The 12831-nt window shown below is 40.8% G+C and overlaps 1 long non-coding RNA gene across 5 annotated transcripts; it reads right to left on the bottom strand.

The window, feature by feature from the left end:
• Positions 1–309: 309 nt before the first annotated feature.
• LOC102087664 (uncharacterized) lies at positions 310–12747 on the bottom strand. Of its 5 annotated transcripts, XR_010471607.1 has the most exons (7): positions 12553–12747; positions 7644–7715; positions 6885–7032; positions 4188–4311; positions 3994–4090; positions 2095–2288; positions 310–697 (listed from the first exon to the last, which is right to left on the bottom strand). It is a non-coding gene; the product is annotated as an uncharacterized LOC102087664 (long non-coding RNA). The 5 variants fall into 5 exon arrangements; XR_010471606.1 differs by lacking the exon at positions 6885–7032 and having other exon boundaries at positions 12553–12744; XR_010471605.1 differs by lacking the exons at positions 6885–7032; positions 7644–7715 and having other exon boundaries at positions 12553–12741.
• Positions 12748–12831: the final 84 nt, after the last annotated feature.

A 12831-nucleotide genomic window follows, 5' to 3' on the forward strand; every position in this document is an offset into this window, starting at 1 on the left:
TTCAGGCTCCACAGCTCAAGGCATGTTCAAGACACGAGTATGTTTCCACATGATCACACATGGGGAAAAGCTATTTCTCACAATAAGAGCAAACAAAGCATGGCAAAGACAATGTTCCATGTCACCCAGGCTTTTTAACGTTAGCATGGCAGCCAGACATGTGAGGGAGCTGTGCCATGGAAGCCGCTTTTAAACTGGTCATGAACTGTATAGTGGTCATCCCTGGATGTGCTGCCAAAGTGAGACAGACTAGGAGAGAAAAATCAGGCACCTGAAGTCGCAAAAAAGATACAAATTCTCCCTGAAATGTTGGATTTTGAAAAATCCCATAGAAGCATTTATTTGCACATTTACACACATAAATCTATCCCCAACAACTGTACATACCAAGACCCAGGCTTCCCAGTCCTGTTAGCTTCAGCAGCACAGGCCAAACCTGAAGAGGTCTCAAACTCCATGGCAATTTCCCCAGAAAAGTTGTAACTGTAACCTTTGACATAGAATTTACACAGCTGTGAACAACCAAGAGTGAGGTTTTGAAAAACCGGGATCCAGAAGACTGTGTTGTTCCTCCTCCAAGTCACTGTGCCAGTGGGCTGGGTAAGAGTGCGCTACCCCAGCTTCTGCCAGGCTCTGCACAAGTATCTGTGTCTTGGGGATATCTGGCAGCTGGCATACATTACAGAAACTCTGAGGCCTGTAAAGAGAAAAAAAAAAAACAAAACCCAAAACTTTAAACTGAATCGACAAGTACACAGAAGTGGGAGCAAGGGGAAACAGCACAAGAAAGAAAAGCTGTATTTTTTCTGGAACTCCGTGAAGTGTGGGCTGGCTGCAGTTAGTGTTGCAATGTGTGGTCCAGTCTCCAGTTACCTGGCTCTGGCTATCTAATTTTTCAGAGCATCATGCTCAGTCCCACAAGTTCCATGGCAAAGGTACCATTTTGGCTATGTTGGGTTTTACATCTACCTTGTAACATCTCACACAAACACAATGTTACAGCAAATCGATGATTTCTCCTTTATCTTCTACTTCCTTTAGACTTTCTCCCCACTGCAAAATATGATTCCCACTGGTTATATGAATTTTTCGACACTAATGCAGAAGGACACTGTGTTGATGTTTCACCACGATTATTTTCAATCCTATACGCATATTCTTGCCATTAGTGGTAAATGTTGTAAACGACAGAAATCTGGAAGCAAAATCCCACTTAAAGCAACACACGTACACTGACTTCATTATTAGATGGTTACCTCTTCCAGCTATTACTTTTGTGGAAAAGTCGAAAACTGGAATTGCTTAATTTGCTCGTTTGCTAAAACCCATTGGAGAGAACTTAATACCTAACACTTCCACTTAAGGTTAAGATAAAAGGTCACAGCTTGGTATATAGAGGACATGCAGCTGTAGTTCATTATGCTGCTCTTTCAGCCTGTTGTTTTTTCCTGAAAAAGGCCCCAGGTCAGCACTTGTACCCCAGTAAGTGACCGTCCCTTGGCTGCAGAGTCTTAAGCTACTGTTCCACAGTCACTTTGAGCAGCTGCTGCTGCAAAAAAGGACAGATTGGCTTTCAGCTAAGCTGTGTGTATTTGTCACCCCACTCAAATCAAAAACCAGCCTGAAAAGAAACCCAGCACTGGTGGTGAATGAGGAAAGGCAGCTGAAAACCCTCCCTTTTTGGCAGCAGCCGGTATTTATGCCAACCCATTTACTAACATGACTGCGACTTCTAGCGCTGATACACAGAAACATGTTGAAAACTCTGTCATCAATAAAAACATTAATTCCAGACATTAATTTGTGGGAATGTCACTAAACCTCATCGTATCTATGAAATAAAAATGCTGGAACAGGACAGAGCTCCTTTCTTTTGTCTCATCACAAGGTTCATTTCTGAGAGATACTCCTGTAACTTCCTTTAAAAACTTCCCCTTAGTCAGCCATATAGTCTCTAGGTTATCTGTTCCAACACCTAACAGATCTCTTAAGAAAGCTCTTCCCAAAATGCAGCTAAGTCATTTAAAGCTACAAATGCAGCTGGTCTTTAAAGCTACAAAACATCATTCTTCTGCAGACATAAAAACCACCCACCTTTCTGCAAGTTTTCAAATGCATTAAAACTTGCTATAATGTTCCCCTGGCTGCTCTTGCTGCCTTTCAGTCTGAAAAAGCTCGTTCTTCCAAAGTTGCACAAGACTTTTGCTGTTAGACTCCGACGGTTCTTTTGGGACTTGTCATTTCACTTTCACAGTATCGAATCAGTGAAGAAACATGTGCATGTACGTCTATCAAAAGGAAAGAGTTTGGGAAAACATCTTACTGAAACTGTTCAATTTCTGCAACTCATTTTAACCAATAAGCTCCAGACATTGGCAAAGTTCAGCCTGAGGTTCCTAAAGGTCCAGTTGTTTCTGCAGTCTAAAATTAAATGAAATTTTTAACTCAAAGAAATATCCAGTTGCACAGCAGACTGTAGACCTAAGAATTGAGGAATGTTAGTATTCCCAAATAGCCGTAACATATTTATCTAAAAAGAAATATGGACACTTTTCCAGATTTAGAATTACTACATTTTCTCTATAGTTTTTATGGGTAAAAAATATGGAAAAATAACTTTTAAAGTCCTATGTGCTGAACAGAAGAAAAAAAATCTCAGAATAAAACTGATGAGTACACAGCCAGTCTTTTATTTATACATCTAACATTCGGAGTGTGGACTAACAGGGGAGAACTGTTCCTTCTTAGAACAGCTCAAAAGGGCATAGAAAAACTTTCTCCATTTGGACAGCATGTCCATCTCCATTCATTTCAACAGGAGGTGGCATGCTGTCCTTCCAAATTCAGGAAACTAACAAAACTAACCCACCACACAACTCAATACAAAAAAATCCCCACATATGCATATTAGGGCGTCAGCTACTGTCACCACTCTCCTCACTGCAGATGTCTCTACCCAAGCCTGCCTTGCCCATGGTCTCTCCCAGTCTCAGAGCAGAGGCAGTGATGCACTGAAGTGTTATTAACCCAGAGGAGGAAAAGAAATTAACCATAGTTTCTTTGGTTCCAGGTCTGGCATTTTTTTTTATTGTGTACTTCGTTTGGCTTTGTTTTTCCTGTGTCTGTGTCAATACAGAATGAGGCAAAATGAAGCAATTCAAGTGCAGCTTGCCTGAATTATAATAGAATGCAGGAGACCCCACTAAGTAATTGTAATAAATATTTTCTTTGCATGCCCTGTCCACAATAAGCCTAGGAACCCAGAGTTCTTGGTGACAGTTTTATATTAAGTAGCAAAGAGCACTACAGGCTCCTTGTACTAAGTTACTGACTGCATTTTTATCTCTCAACTGTGGTCAGTAGTCCCTGACTTAACAATATAAAAAAGTCTACTTTTAATCCAACATGTTCATAATACACTGTACAAAGAATAAAAACTAAAAGTAGCTATTTTAGGCCCAAATTCAGAAAAATAACTCCTAGTTAGGAATATGCTTCTGCTAGCTAGCAGGTCTTCCATCTCTCTTTTTCTTACTTTGTCCCTAAAACATCCCATTTTAGCCACTATTGTTGATCTAAACCATGTGATTAGCTTTCTGAACAAACTTTGGATTCTGCTATACAGCAGTTTCTAAGAATGTAATAATACAAAGAGGACATCCCAAATAATATGGAGTCAGACTCCTCAAATTATAATCTATAGCCTGAACTCTGTAGTTTAATTTAAAAAGCAGAACAATCTTAAAAACCTCATTGTTTGTTCTCTGGACAGGAGCATCCTACCTGTGAGGTTGACAGTGGTAAAGACACTGCTGGTGCATCTTTTACAGTAGCCTCTCCCAAGAAACACATCTCAAAAGGTACCCAGTTTAAATCTGTACTCAACAAAGTGAGTAAGTTTCTTGCACACGGCTTGCATTTCAAAGCTTTTGCCCTACATGTCCTCAGAATTCTTGTTTTGGAATTATATATATTATAAAGTTGATCTCTTACCTCATAACTGTTCTGACAGCATCTGCTGCTTGTAAGATTTCAGTTTTAGAAGGTTCGCCAGCAGACAGAAACCAGCCCTCCCTCCAAAAAAAAGGCCCTACAACAGGGAAGAAAGAAAAAGGAAAAAAAAAAATGTCTCACTTCATTTCAAAGTTGTACTGAGCCTAACATTTCACCATGTATTTGCCACTTACTGATCTTCCTGTCAACGGGCTGGACTACTCCTAGTATTTGCTTTCTGTGTTGACAGAACTTTGTTGCATTCTTTGACAGTGGGAGGGATAGGCAGAATTAGCAAAACAACTCAGGAACATAAATCTGGAAAGAAAGAAAAACAAAACACACAAAACACTTTGTAAATAGCTTAGTACTGCATTTTTTTCAATTTAAATATAGCTATTGCAATTTTTTTCATTCTAACCTCTTACTGTTATCTTCTGCAGTTGCACTGAGAAAAATTACTAATTTTTTTAAGTTGGATCATATCTTAATAGCATTTTTTCCAGGGCGTTTATCGGCACTGGACTTATATAAAAGTCCTAGTTACTAATATCACATGACCCTAAAGTCTGATGGGCTATTGATTTTTGTAAACACTTGGGATACCTGCTTTGTTTTTTTCACGCCTTCTCTAATTTTGGTTAAATTTTTCTACAATATACTCAGCCAAGGCACTGCCCAGTACAACGTGCACAAGCAGCTCACATTTCACAGATGTTCAGTTATGAATACAGATGCTCTATGAAATTCAAAGTGTTTAAACAAATAGAAGAGGATTCCTTTTTGTACTTCCATTGATTATTTTGAAACAAAGAGTTAATTGATACAAAAGCTTCTGTGTAAAGTTACACAGTACAGTCAAATATCAGGACACACTTAAAAAAATATGTACCGTAATATCCAAACCTATCTCCAGCTACCTGACCAAAATACAGCGTATGGCACACAGGAAGGTGAAGTCAGAGAATGAGGAGATGAGCTGGGACACACACTTGTCAAAAGTAAACATTTATACACGAAACATCAGCAGAAGCATCATCTATCAAAGATGCCTTTAGCAGTTCTCCAGTATCCATAGGGAGTGGATCTCTGGCAGCAGGCTGAGAGTGCAACTCTGAAACTTAGATAATCTCTTTGGTTTTTCAGAACACTAGATGTCCAACACAAAGGGACCTTGTAGCAGGCTCCCAGGCTACAACATATTTCAAGTTTTAATTATGTAGACCCTTAAACCAAGGAGAAAAGCCACCTTCAATAAAAGCGGTGTAATGTAGATGAAAAACAGTGAATTAGACATGAGCAAATAAAAGCCTCCTCTCCAGTATAAGAGCATTAAATACATCAGTTGAGAGTGAATTTAAATCAGTATTTTTCTAAAAGATATTGTGGAAACCAATGATAATAGCAAGATCCTAGTAGTATCCACCATTTTCACCCTTAAGTTATAAAAGCATGAGTTTTCAGTTTTCTTCTTGGTTTAACACTCTGGCAGAAATGCCGTGAGCTGCTAAATCTTCCCATGGAGAATCTAGTGTAGACTGACCCTTTATGTATGCATCCATACCCTCAAATGCAAGATTGTGGATTTCAGTTTTACATTTCTGCAGTTTTATCTGCAGCAGACAGGAGAAGAGAATTGTGTTTCCTGAAAGTGTTGTATAATAAAACCTGAAGAGCCAGGCACATCCATATTGATTTGCTTGTTGTTGGGTTGGGTTGTTTGTTTGTTTGTTTTTTAATAAACAGACTTAAGAGAAAAATTTGTACTCCTATAAAAATCCAGGGAAATGGTATCATGGTAACAATTTCCACGTAGGATAATAAATCTTACATATTTCAGAAAAAATCATTAACAACTTTATTGCTTGCCAACTTCATCCTACAGATATTCACAAAGTGGAATCTCTTGCTTATCTTCCCAAACTGCATAACCAAACTGTGGATTGTCCAATTAGCCAATCAACAGTTACAGTAGGAAAAGATCTGATATCTGAATAGTAAAAAGCTTTGCTATCTACACAATCCAGTCACACTGGCTGCCGAAATCCAGCATAGCTCCATAACACAAGGATTTCTAAGAAACTGTATATACTTTTCTATAGAAACCATGAAACGGAAAACAAAATTACATACTCGTGTAATACTCGAGGAACCTTCTTTTGGTCACGCACACACTTAAATCACAAAAAGCCAAGCAGGATAAGCTACGGAGAACAAAATTTAGCAGGATGTGCCAGTATGCTGTAGCATGAAATGTTATTACAGCCCAGGGTCCAAGACAGAGAGCAAAACAAGCTGCTGCTACTGGTTACTACACCAGACTTTATCCTGTTTTTCCACATGCAAAGATATACAATCTTCCTCAAATGAGGTTCTTGACACTACTACCTTTTGTTCTTTAAATCCCTCAAGATTACTCCTACAATGACACCATGTCTCAAATGGATGGGCAGTACAGGGTTACAGTAATTTTACCTGGTTTGTTCACATTCACATATTACTGACGTTTCCTTTATTCTCCCTTATTTTTCCTAACATTGGTTACATACACTGATTGCAATCTCAGTAAACAGTAAGCTGTTTGGGGCAAGGTTATCTCTTTCATGATTAGGCACACAACATAATAACATACCAGAGCACAATTTTTTAAATTCTGGTATGTGTTAAAGGACATTTCTCTCAAGGAAGTGAGTGTTTGGTATTATTATCTGCAAGGAGAAAATCTTGCACAGTATGTTCCTTTTGTAAAGTTACTTCATAGAAGGAAAACGAGGAGAAAACAAAATGGGAGGGAGCATAAACATTATTAACTCACAGCAAATGGTCACCTTGTCAAGTACAACAGCAACAGACAACCAGACAAGAAAGAATAAAGCATAAGTTTAGCGCACATTTCACTAAGTGCATGAAAGCACTTGTGTTGCTTTGCACAAAGCACCAAAAAATCCAGATGACAAGCAGAAGTAAAATTGCATTTCTTATAGAAGTCCAACAGCTTTAAGCATCGGTTAGGTGAGATCTGCTTTTCACTGAACAGTCCTATGAAAAGCAGTAACCATGCAAAAGACAGGAGAAACAAAGTCAAAGCACAAAACCAATTACAATGCCCGGTTTGTCCTTCCCTTCCCTTCCCTTCCCTTCCCTTCCCTTCCCTTCCCTTCCCTTCCCTTCCCTTCCCTTCCCTTCCCTTCCCTTCCCTTCCCTTCCCTTCCCTTCCCTTCCCTTCCCTTCCCTTCCCTTCCCTTCCCTTCCCTTCCCTTCCCTTCCCTTCCCTTCTCCCCACCCCCCCCCCGCCGTGGGAAACGACTGGTCCTAAATCCAAAGTACTTGTAAAGAGATGCTGCCATTTCAGCCAAGTACACAAGCTATTCATACACAGACTGAGAATCTTCACTGACAATACTGAATGCTAATGTTCAGATTCAAAGACAAACTGCCAGCTGTTACAAAAATTTACTTTGAAGAAGATATAGAAAAATATAAGTAGCTAAATGATGTCCATAAACTGAATCTCTGAAACGACCTATTGTCCTGAGTTGTCTATGTAACATGGGGATAAGCCAGCTAAACTCAAGTCTTTTCCCACAGTGTGTCATGATAATCAACTGGACACAGAACCCTCTTTACTTTCTGTAAATGGTACCGCTTACCAGATATTTAGGTTAACTGTAGAGAAACGGAACAATGAGACTGAAAGGACTGATCAGGAACACCTATCCTTCCTGCCAAGAAAAACAGGATATTTGGAAAATTTTTCTTTTAAAAAGAAAAAAAAAATAGTGTCAGTGGAACTCACTGCTATAGAAAAATCACTGAAACAAGAATCTACAAGTATGTAAAGGTGGAAGAGATACTCTCATAACACATCTGTGATACTGTGATACTGTGATACTGTGATCTAAAGGAATGGAAATTATCTTTTTTTAAAAAGATACCAAGCTTTACACTTCAGAGATTCAACCAATTATTAGAAGACCAACAATAGGCTCCTTGCCAAGACAGAATGGAGATTATTGCATCTCCTCCAAAATGAGTTCCTCCGTAGACTTTGCTGTTCCTGTCAGGATCAAAGTACTGAACAAGATGGATTTTAGTACTAACCCATTACACTAGTTCTTGGATAAGCCCTCCTAAAGTGAAACAAACTAATTCAAAATACTATTTTTAACAGTGCCAAGTCCTAACATTCCCAGCTTCATTCAACGTATCAACCACCACCACCATACAACACAGTCTAAGCCTCACATTTTGGCAAAGGTTTGGGAAAAGTATGATTTGACCAGCTGTTGGCAGGTATTTAAATACAGAAAAAGTGTTTACAACTGTGGACGTCCTCAGACTTCTCAAAAAAACTGCAACATTAGTTCCCAATAAATTACCAACTGTCCTTATATAGGACTCTATGATGCTAAATAAATTGCAAAGCAAATCCATCCAGGTTTGGAGAGCAGATACCTCTGGAAGCCTAGAACTGGAAGACAACATTACAAAAATAAACAAAGAAAAAAAAAAAAAATCTCAAATCTCAGTTGGAGGATATTAACAGCAGCAAGTCAGTTAGCAAATGTTTTATTGTTGCATTTCACTGGCCAGTTACAGAACAAATTTTTACTGATTTCTGCCTTAATAAAACATTAATACCAGAATGCAGAAATACTAGTAAATACGAGCTTGAGAGCGATGGCTTGATTTTTCAGAGCTGTAGAAAACCCATGGCTTCCATCATCCACTGGTTCCACTAAAACATGGAGTATTTGGAAAATGTGAGGACATTGCATGGAACAGAGCAACAACCATCAGTCTGAAAAAAGAAATCTCAGCCTGTCCACTCTAAGCCTTCCACTTACCAACCAGCAGGCAGAAGTTGTGTTTAATATAAAAGAAACACAGTACTTGATGGATGACACGTATATGTTTTCCAGCAGAGAAGTGAACAGGCTCTAAGCAGTGTAACTCATCTGAAATTACCTTGATTCCAGACATGCTTTTCTTAATGTGTTTATGAAGACAAAGAGCACACTTTTCTTTATTAAACATTCATACCAATGGAAATTACAAATCTTTACATTAGAGCAAAGTTTCCAGGCTGGATATTGTCCAAAGGGTTCATGGTCATCCCATTTTCTCTGTGTTTCACACAATACACATTATACAGTCATAATTTTTCTCAAGAAGCATTGCAAATTAATCTGAACTCTTTCTAAAAGGATCTAAAAAGACACAGATTTTAAATTGTATAAAGTGAAATTCCCAAGCCAAGTAACTGTCAAAATGCTCTTTCCAAAAAAGCTGAAAGTGTAAAACCGTCATCATAAAAAGGCCAGGCATGTGACCTGCAGTACTTCCCATGAGCTAGAAACATCATAGGTGAGATGGACATAACATACAAGAGACATTGAGGTGCTAGAGTGAGTGCAGACCAGGGTGATGAAGCTGGTGAAGGGTCTGATGAGGAGAGGCTGAGGGAGCTGGGCCTGTTTAGCCTGGAGAAAAGGAGGCTGAGAGGAGACCTTCTTGCTCTCTACAACTATTTGAAAGGAGGTTGTAGCATGGAGGGTGTTCAGCTCTTCTCCCAAGCAGCAAGTTGACAGGACAAGAGGAAATGGCCTCAAGTCGTGTCGGGGGAGGTTTGGATTGGTTGTTAAGAGACATTTCTTCCCAGAAAAGGTTGTCAGGTATTGGAACAGGCTGCCCAGGGAAGTGGTTGAGTCACCATCCCTGGTGGGGTTTAAAAGAGATGTAGGTGAGGCTCTTTGGGACACAGTTTAGTGGTGGACTTGGTAGTGTTAGGTTAATGGTTGGACTCAATGATATTAAGAGTATTTTCCAATCTAAATGATTCTACAGTAATACATCTAGTGTTTTAAGAAATTATTTTGTTCTGTATTAACAGTCTTTTCTTTCCCATGGCTCGCCACTCAAGAGTTAATACTATCACTGTCCCTGACCGCAAGAGAATAATAATGAATTGCAGGAATCCACAGTCTAAGAGCCTGATTTTAAGCAATGAATTCCAAGAACCTGCTCTAACCAAGACAATTGCAAGAGGCCTCAAACCTGCATGGAGCAACCTCGAAAGTGACGTGGGTTTGAAGCTGAGTTAATTAATGCATAGTGAAAGCTGTTCCCCTTTGAGCTTCTAATAAATCCTTTTAGCAACTCTGTTAGAAGACAGAAGCAACTGCTTCACCTTCCTTGTTTGCAACCTCTTCATTCCTTAATTCCCCCTCTCTCTGTTGCAATCCACTTTGCACTCCAGCAATCCCACCCCTCCTGCCCAAACACAACCTTTCCCTCCAAAACTGTGAATCTAGAAAGTTTTAAGAAGAAATGCATATCCTCCAAGAATGAAAAACTGGCAGGCTCATAGAAAAAAATAATCTTTAGACTGGCCCAAGACATACCTTCTGAATGCATTGGTTACATTGCTGCCTTCTATGGCTTATGTTTAGAAAGAAAAAGAGTAAGGATTCTTTATACGTAGTTTCTGCAACAAATTCAGGACAAATCTCACAAAAAACACGCCTACTTCAACGTACAACAGCTAATCAAGGAGCACACAGATACTGAATGTGACAGAGGAACTATGGAGGAAGGGGGAAACAAAAGAAATAAAATTAATTTTTTTAAAAAGGGGAGGTGAAGGGAAGACTTCTATACAAGAGAAGGCTTATTCCAAGACAAGCCAACTTTAAGATCACATAGGGAAAACCTCACTACGCACATTTGCTAATATTTAAGTGTTTGACTTAGTGAATCTATACTCTTTTAACATACCTCTGAAATGCAGTTTTAACAGCAGCCATGTGAATAACTGAAACAAAAAGGGGCAAGCTCTTAACACAATTCTCCTCCCAGTCATACTGACAAGGAATCTTCCTTCCTCTCAGGAAGACAAGACTTGTAACAACTTAGTATTCCTGAAAACTGTAACAGCTTATTAAAATTTTCAGTAGCTTTACCAGTTAAATACTGACAGACATATGCAGTCGTAATGCTGCACATACGAACAAACCTCACATCCTTAGAAAATAAAGCTAAAAAGCCCCAAATGCTCTGTTCTGAAAGAACTAAAATAACAAAGCCCAATTTCCTGCAAGTTTTCCTATTGATTTTGCATCTACAAAGCGCAAACTTTGGTTGAAGATTTTCCTGTGGTTCTGGTATTTGTGAGTGCTTTCTCTTATACGAGTGCTTTTGTGTACATTAAAATGTGAGATTGCATTACAGCTTTTTTTCCTTCAATTGTTGAGGCATTTGCAGGTCGTCAACCACCTTTGCTTCTACCTTCTTCCTAGTCTCTCTTTCCAGCTCTTGGAGAAAGCAGACAGCAAGCACACAGGAGTCAGAACTCCTTTTCTCCCATTGCTGATGGTCAGCTACCAGAAGCTATCACAAAAAATGGTTCTTTAAAGACCACAATATTCCCAGAGCAGCAAGAACCTTGACAATATTTTTTCACCATGTTCTAGGAAACAAAATATAGAAAAGTGTAGGATTTGACCATTTTGGGCTGCTTTCAAGACAAGTATCAAACAGCAGCTCCCTACAAACATGGCAAACAACATCATGTCACAATCCTACTGTAAAGCACTAGAGACACTTAGCAGTCACAAGGAGGGACACAAGTAGTCATTTTGCCTTAATATCACTGTAAGAAAGCAGCTGTACCATTCTGGATAGCACTCTTGTATCAATCAACCCATCAACTTAGGGCAGACAGCTGCCAGGACAAAGTTTGGGAAGAATGGCTGAGATGTGACAAAGTATAATGGGTTGTGTCAGACAGTCCTGTTTGGCATGTGAGACTTGACTACAACAAATAGCAATGGAAACTTAAACAGCCAAGCTTATACTTCGTCCCCACATCAGGAAATCAGACAGCAAGTTACCACTGCATCACTAAAATCACCTTTAAAACATATTTTAAGTATAGTCACGATGCCATTAAATATATTTGCATAGAAACAAGTGAGACTATCACACCTCCAGATTAAGTAACAAGACAGTTCCTGTACTCAGTCTCTATCCTGAACCAGTCTCAGCCTTTTTTTTTTCTCTTAAAACCTAGACATTTTGTTATTAGCTGGATAGTGACACTTGAGCACTTGGTAACACACTAGAATTACATTAATTAAGTAAAAAAATAAATAATTTCAGGCACTTGGAAAGAAAAAGCAGCACTATTTCGCACACACTTCGCAGCACCTGGAACCACCTGCAACGCTGCCCACTTCTGGTACCGTTTCCCTGTGCCCTTCAAGCCCTCAACCTGACTTGACCATGGTTTGAAGCTTTCCGAGGAGCCGTGACTGGGAAGGCGGCCCCGCCGGCCGGAAGAAGCCACTCGCCGCACCAGCCCCCCCCGCAGCCGGCAGCGGCTTTTGCAGCCGGCGCCCGCCCCACCCCGCAAGGTGACCGCCCGCCCGCCTCATGCCGTGCTCCGCCGCCCCAGCCTCACCCGGCCGCTGCCCCACAGCCGGGCCCCACACCCCCTCCTCTCCCACACAGCCCCTTGGCTGCTGCCGCCGTGGCGGCCCGGTACCCCCCGCCCCTCACCGCGGGCCGCAGCACCACCATCCGTCACACCACCCCTCCGGGATCCCTGCGCCGCCAGGGGAAATAGTCCCCTCTCCCCTCCGTTCCCCGCCCGCCCCGGGGGCCCCACGGTGCGGCGGAGAGGCCCCGATATCGGAGCGGAGAGAATTCTCCCGCCGCGCCTCCGGGGCTCCGCCGGCATCCCCGCCCCCTCGGCTAGATCCGGTCAGGCCGGCGCGGAGGGATTCCCGGGGGCTGTGCGACGGCGGCGGCTGGGGAGCGCGGGGGGCGGTGTGTGGG

This window comes from Columba livia, chromosome 3 (assembly GCF_036013475.1).
Source record: "Columba livia isolate bColLiv1 breed racing homer chromosome 3, bColLiv1.pat.W.v2, whole genome shotgun sequence".
Taxonomy (NCBI): domain Eukaryota; kingdom Metazoa; phylum Chordata; class Aves; order Columbiformes; family Columbidae; genus Columba; species Columba livia.